The sequence below is a fragment of the Myotis brandtii genome, unplaced genomic scaffold (assembly GCF_000412655.1).
Source record: "Myotis brandtii unplaced genomic scaffold, ASM41265v1 scaffold268, whole genome shotgun sequence".
Taxonomy (NCBI): Eukaryota; Metazoa; Chordata; class Mammalia; order Chiroptera; family Vespertilionidae; genus Myotis; species Myotis brandtii.
In genome coordinates this window covers 2,722,397-2,730,221 of record NW_005360187.1, presented here as the reverse complement: position 1 = coordinate 2,730,221, position 7,825 = coordinate 2,722,397, and the positions used below count along the sequence as shown (strand labels likewise).

Here is a 7,825-nt window from a genome sequence, read left to right as displayed (position 1 = left end):
ACTTTGTGTAGAAATCACCTGAGCTAACTAACCAATTTTATAGTTTGCAAGTTTACTTTCTACAAAACACTAAAATATAGTTCAGCCAAGTTCTCTGGTCACTTTTTAACAAAGATCACCTTTTTATCCACTGTCCAATAACATGGAGAGTTCACCGGAATGGCTTTTACTGCCCCTATTTCCACTAACATTCTATTGATGATTATTTATGTAGTTTCTAAAAAGATGTATAGGCCCTAGCCAGGTAGCTCAATTAGTTAGAGCGTTGTCCCAGCACACTAAGGTTACAAGTTTGATCCCTGGTCAGGGCACATACAAGAATCAAACAGCGAATGCATAAATGGGTGGAACAACAAATTGATGTTTCTCTCTCTCCCCTCTCTCTCTCTCTCTCTTTCTACCTCCCTCTCTCTCTCTATCTCTGAAATCAATAAATAAAAAATTGTTTTAAAATAAATAAGAAGATGTATAGGCTGAGAAGTCCCATGGTCTATAAGCAGCAAGCTGGAGACAGAAGAGCCAATGGTATATAGTTCCTGTCCAAGTCCAAAGGTCTGAGAACCAGGAAACCTGAGTTTGAGTCTGAGTCCAATGGCAGAAGACCAATGTCCCAACTCAAAGACACTAAGCAGAGAGCTTATTCTCCCTTACTCAGCCTTTTAGTTCTATTCAGGCTTCCATGGATTGCATGAGGCCTACCCACACTGGGGAGGGCAATCTGCTTACTCAAGTCTACCAATACAAATGTTAATCTCACCTAAAAACACTCTCATAGGCTCACCCAGAATAATAATTAACCAAATATCTAGGTACTCCATTGCCCAGTCAAGGTGACACATAAAATTAACCATAACAGTGACACTGCAGTTTCTGCCACAAAGATATTAGTGGAAACATTTTAATTTCTTTCTCTTGAGTTTCAGCTGTTTTGTTTTATACACACACACACACACACATATATATATACATATATATTTACATATATTTTTTTAAAATATATTTTATTGATTTTTCACAGAGAGGAAGGGAGAGAGATAGAGAGCCAGAAACATTGATGAGAGAGAAACATCGATCAGCTGCCTCCTGCACATCCCCCACTGGGGATGTGCCCGCAACCCAGGCACATGCCCCTGACCGGAATCGAACCCGGGACCCTTCAGCCTGCAGGCCGACGCCCCATCCACTGAGCCAAACAGGTTTCGGCTACATATATTTTTTAACTGCATCCCAGTTTCTTTTTATTTCTTTTTTGTTGTTTTCCTTTTTTTTTTTTTTAAGTATGGAAGCTCAAGTATGAGATGTAGATTTTTATTTTAAAGCTTTACAGAAAAAAACAAAAACAGAATAAAACAAAAAACTCCTTTTACATTCCACAAAAATTGACAGAAAAGCACCTAGCCAGAAGAGCAGATCGGTCTGAAGACCCCACCCTGCACACCCCATAACATCCTCTTGGTGGGACAGGGGATAGTCGGTGTGGGACAATGCTGAGGGTCACCTCTCCTTTCTCCCAGACCTGTCCCCAGTCCTCCCACCCCCAACTCCAAGCAACTCCCAAATACATGTGGAATCAGATTTCTAGTTTTTCTTTTATCTTTCACACACCACAGTTATTTCATAATTTTTTTGTTTTAATTTTTTTATACCAATGTAACTAAAAGGTGGGAGGGAAGAGGAGGCAGACAGTGTATTTTATGCCTATAAATGGGTGGTGGTGGGGGACATGGGGCTGGGCAAACAGAATACATACAGTTGATATGGAAACATCAAGGTTTTGTGTGTTTTTTTTAAGGAAGTATGATCAGTATTATCAGGAAGCATATGTATAATGTTTAATCACAGTGGTGTAGCAAGTTCGTGTGTGTGTTTTTTTTAATTTTCTTTCTTTTTTTTTTTTTTGAGAGAGAGGAAGGGAGAGGTTAGAGAGATAGAAATATCTGAGCGAGAAAAACATCATTGATTGGCTGCCTCCTGCGCCCCACTCCCCGCCCCCACAGTGGGTTGAGCCCGCAGCCCTGACCAGGAATTGAACCAGTGGCCTCTTCATTCCTGGGTCCACACTCAACCACTGAGCTAAACTGGCCAGGCGGAAACATTGAGGTTTTTTGGGTTTTTGTTGTTTTTTTTGAAACACTGAGTTTTGATAGCAAAACGTGGTGGGGAAAGCAGGCCTTGGAGACAGAGACAGGTGTTTATCAGCTTTGTTCTCAGGGTTTGATGGCCCCATACAGGTCGGTGACACAAATTACTGTGTGATCTGTGTGTGGGGGAGTGGGGTGGGGGGGAGGAAGGACAAGAGAAGGGAGCAGAGTTGTGTAAGAAGGGAATCTAAGGAGTGCATAGCATGTCCGGTTAGGGTGAAGCAGAGGTTTTACAATTGCTGCTTTCTCTTCAAAGCATCCAAGTCATTCTTAAGAGCTTCTTGTTTTGATTTGTCTGTAAAAGTCTGCACAGACCTCAGCCCATTGATGATGTCCTTTGTTTTTCCAAAGCAGATCTCATTCAGCATACTTCGGATTTTGTTTCCCATACCCTCTACAAGCGCCCGATATTGGCTATGTGTGGCGAGCAGTGACTCAGTTTCATCTTTCTCCATCTGTAAGGCTGCCTCCGAGGTTCATGGTGCCAGAGCCAGATTTGTTGGTTTGTAGCCACAGCATTGCTAAGGAGGTCAGCTTCTGATGGGTGGTGCAACCATTGGTTTCTCCTGCACTTCCACCACATGGTTGGAATCCCAGCAGCCTCTGATCTTTTATCCATCTCCAGCCTTCTTATGAGGATCACCCCAGCAAAGCCATGATCCAGATCCCATAGATAGACAGATGAGATGCCGCCTTCGAAATACAGATCTTGATACTGGTCAAAGGCATTGTTGGCTTCCACTTCCAGCTTTCTCACCTGAGCAGAACGAATGCCCCATCTTCCATCTCCTATAGATGGTGACCTATAGGAGTTCCCATCTCTGTTGTAGTCACACAAAAGGTAATCCTTTCCCACCATTTTCTCAGACGATGTTCAGTGTCTGGTTAACAGAAGACAGATCTTCACTTAGACTGGGACCAGGTCAATCAGGTCAATCTCAATTTGCTGTAGAGGCAGGTGCCTCATTAAATCCAAGGCACAGTTCAGCTGCTGATCATTCATGGTGGTGATGGTGGCGGAGCCCCGGCTCCCAATTACCCAGGTGTCCAGCTAGTTACATAGATATTAAGGATAAAATAAATGTTTGATTCCAAACAAAAAATGTCTCCTTTGTCAAGATATTTTTTTATCAACTCCAGTGTTTTTTATTTTGCAAATAATTTCTAAAAACAGAATCATTTATTATATTTTATTTTATGACCTACCTTTTTCTACTTGAATTATATACTTTAAACATTTTTTCTGCTATAAAATGGTCTTCTATGACATTTTTAGTGATTGCATAACAGTCTATTGAATGGATACATGATATTTTTCAGTCAATCCTCTATTGTTGGATACATAGGTGGTTTCCAATTTTTCACAAGCTATGCAACTCTATTACACCCTTGTTATCTCTTTTTTTAAATCCTCACCCAAGGACATGTTTTTATTTATTTTAAAGAGAGAGGAAGGGAGGGGGGAGAGAGGGAGAGAGAGAGAGAGAGAGGAGAGAGAGAGAGAGAGAGAGAGAGAGAAACCTTGTGAGAGAGAAACTTCAATTAGTTGGCTCCCATATACCCCCTGACTGGGGTTTGAAACTGTAACCAAGGTATGTACCCTGACCAGAAATTGAACCTGAAACCTTTTCAGTGTATGCTTTTGTCAACTGAGTCACCCAGCCGGGGCACCCTTCTTATCTCTTAATGTTTAGTTACAAAAGCAATATATGCTCTTTCTAAATAATAATACAATATAGAATTGTGTAAAATAAAAAGCGAAGTTCCCTATTTCTATTCACCAGCACTTTTATTTCCCAGCATTTCAATTCCCCATGGGGCAACCACTGTTAATAGTTTACTGTGTACCCTTCTGAATGCTTTTATTTTCTGACTCCTTTTTTTTTCTTTCCTTCCATTCTATTAACCTATAGCCTTCTGTTTTCTGCTCTTTTCATGCTCAGATTCAAGCAGCCTCTTTACTCTTCTTATTTGCTGGTTAGTCTGGGAAACTTGACAAGCATATCTGTTAGAATTATGTGTAAATTCAGACAAAATAACTTCTGAGCAAAGGCCTCACATCTCTCTGATTAAAGAGCATAAATTTCACTGGTTACCTTTTCTGTTTTGCATTTCGACTGCTAGTAGGCCTATTAAAACTGCCCCCTGGCACTCCCAGAGTCAGATAGTTGGAAAAGTAACCTTCAAATAATTGAGGTGTTGCTATCTTTACTTTTCATAAGCTAAGAGTAAAGTACATTTAAGAAACATTTCTGTTAACTTTTCATGTGTTCATATAACTGACCATGAAAGAAAAATTCTATCAAATAGAGAACAGCAATTAGATATTTTATTTTAATGTATTGACTCATTCATTAACTATTTACTGAGTGTCTGCCATGTGCCAGGCACTATATAGATATTAGGAATGTAAATATAAAAAAACAAAGCTCTTGCCCGGCCAGTATGGCTCAGTGGTTGAGTGTCAACATTTGAACCAGGAGGTCACAGTTCGATTCCCAGTTGTGGCACATGCCTGGGTTGCCGGCTCAATCCAGGGCGTGCAGGAGGCAGCTAATCAATGATCTCTCTCATCATTGATGTTTCTCTCTCTTCCTCTCCCTTTCTCCCTAAAACCGTTAAAATATAGCATATATATATGCTCTTTACCTTCTTTTTTTTAAGCTCTCACAAGCACTATTAAGGAAGCACCAAACAGTGTATTTTATTGTCTTCTTTGCCTGGATCCTCCCTTTAAAATCTGCATTTGAGCATTTTGTCTTTGAGGCATGTGGCAATAAATTTAGTCGTCTGTTGATAACACATTGGTACTTGAGCCTCTGCACATTTCTCTGTGTATTTTCTCTCCATTACAAGTGTGGTTATGGCCCAGCAGCTGCAGTAGCATTTAGCTTTAGAGCAAAAGGGAAGTCCTCTGGCTACCCAAGTAGGTGGATATCTCAGGTATTTGGACTCCCTTCAGGTCCTTTTGGTTAAACTTAGTCCAGAGATTTGGCGTGGCAATTCACAGCATTATCTAAGGCTCACACTCTTTTACTTTCTTTCTTTCTTCTTCTTTTTTTAAACTACAAAAATTGCTGAAATGCCAGGAGTTTGGTTAGAAATGAGTAGGGAAGTTTGGCATGTTTTTAATCCTGTGCTCAATGTTGTTGGTAATATTAGAAGAGCAGCGGAGCCATGAATCCAGTCATGCTCTTGGCTAAAGCAGCCTACCCGGACTTAAGCGCTCCTCAAATGAAAAAAGACCCAGGGCTTTAGTTGACAGTAAATGCAACCTGAGCCAGTGATGTGACCTGGCTGCCAGAACAAGCAAATGTGATCTGAACCAGCATTAATAGAAGGCTGGTGGCTGGGACAAGTAAGGTAATAGTCCCAGAGTACACTCTGCAGTGGTCAGATCACACCTGGAAGATGGTGTTTCCTCCTGGGCACTGCATTTTAAGAGTGATGTGGACAAGTTGGAGTATGCCCAAGTTGGGCAACAGGATGATGAATGGCCTAGAAACTATATCCTTTGAGGAACAGTTGGAGAAACTGAAGTAGTTTCCCCTGGAAACTAGAAGGCATGAGGATGTGGGATAACCATTTTCAAATATTCGCAGGGCTATCATATAGAAGAGTTGGACTCCTCTGTGTAATCTCAGCAAACACAACTTAGGCCAGTGGGTGTACATTACAAAGTGGCTGATCTTGTCCCCATAAAAGGAAGAATTTTCTAGCCCTTATGAACATCCAGAAAATAGCAGCTGTGTAAGGTAGTGACTATACCTTAATAAGGGGTGTTAGGACGGTGGCCGGCTGACTGAACTTCAGACCATTCATGAATAGGATGGGAGGTTTAGAAAGATGACCTGATCCAAGCTTCTTTCACAGTCAAAGGTTCTAATAACGAAACATTAAGAAGTAAAAAAAACAAAACAAAAATTACTGCTTTTTCTCTTAGACCCCATACAAGCATTAACCACAGAAATTATGTTAAAATTGATGCTAAGGGCAAATACCAGTTATGAAGTTGGAAAGCAAAAAATCCATAGGAACTTTTCTGTTTTCCCTGATGGTTGTGAATTTTGTTTTAGTAGCGTTTGTTTGTTTGTTCTAACTGAATGAAAACAGGCCGATGCTTTATCCACTGAGTCAAACCGGCTAGGACTATGCTCCTCTTAATATGTTGTTTGCAGGACACTATATTTTGATAAGATTACTCTTAATCCAAGATTATAAAGCAGCATTTTGGGGAATAGCAATCTGTATCCACATGTCAAACAACCAGCTCTGTTGTGGAACAGCTGGTGTTTAACGTTCATTAACCGTTAATAATGAGGTGGCATAGAGAAAAATGTGTGCATTGGGATAGTGTGGCCCTTCCCGACAATCGGTGAAGTAAGCAGGCTGGAAATAATTATTCCTATTTTATTCAGCACCTAGTATGCTAAGAATAAACTGCACTAGTTCATCTTATGTCCTAAAGAAAGTCTATAGCAAACATTACCATTGATGGCTGAGGATACTCGTACTTGACTCTCTTCTTGAAAACAGGGATGCTAACAGTTGCTTCAAATAAAAATCCTAAGGATGTGAACAGAACAATGTTTGCTAAATAGGGTAGATTTGACTGGACAGTGCGGCAAAATGCTTAGGAGCTCTGGCTGTCAGAGACCTGGGTTTAAAATTTTTGTTCTGCCACCTACTGCCTGTGAAATCACGGTCATCTCAGGAAGCCTCAGGGTCCCTATCAGTACAATGGGAACAATAATAATAGGTTTTGCCTTTTTTGGCTGTTGTGAGGATTAGATAGAATAACGTGTGTAAAGGCACGAACACGGTGCTGTTTTTAAAAATTACATTTATTGTGAGTTAATATCCAGTTTATTACGCATTTTTTAAAATTGGGTATTATTGTGTGTTTCCTATTTACTTTCACTGTGCAGATTATACTTAGCATAGTAGGTGCTGAATAAATCCTAGTCAGTAATACCATGCTGGACCAACAATCAGTAACAATTCAACTGAGCAAGTCAAGAGCTTCCTGGGTGCCCAGCCCAGTACTAGTCCCTGAGAATACAACGCTGCCTGAAACTGGGCCCTTGCTAAGAGCGATGCACAGGTTGCTGTGGAGGCCTACCTGCCGTTCCAGAAAGGTCTGGAGATGTTGTTGTGCGTATTGAGTGACTCACAGGGATCCAAGCCAAGACAGGTGGGAGGGGCCTTAGTAGAGAGAAAAAGCTGAGTGAGGGCTCAGAACTCCTACATCAGCAGACTGTTTTGAGTCAACTGTTAAGCTAGTCATGCAACCTCTCAGAACCCGTTTCCTTATCTATAAAGAAATAAATAATGAGGTCTACGTCCTAGCCATGATGCGAAGACTCAGTGAGGTGACCTTTGTAAAGTACTTGCTTGGCACATCAACTGGCACAGAATAAGTGTTCAATGTTTGTTACCATTACCATTGTTTTCATTTAATTTAATAATACCTTATAATTATGGCCGGGATCATTCCAATTCATTCCTTAGTCGCTGGACTGCGAAGGAGGGTGCCAGGACTCATAAGCCACCGTTCAGCCTCGAAGAGCTTTAAGACAAGGCGGCCGGCGCCTGATTCATAATCCAAGTCAAGCGCCGGCGTGACGTCCCCACGTCCGCGAGGTGCAGGGGCGGGACCGCGCGGAGCAGGGCTCCCAGGGTCA

General features: G+C 41.3%; 1 pseudogene; it reads right to left on the bottom strand.

Annotated features, from left to right (window-relative positions):
- Positions 1-2,119: 2,119 nt before the first annotated feature.
- On the bottom strand, positions 2,120-7,819 carry LOC102251909 (annotated as a pseudogene).
- Positions 7,820-7,825: the final 6 nt, after the last annotated feature.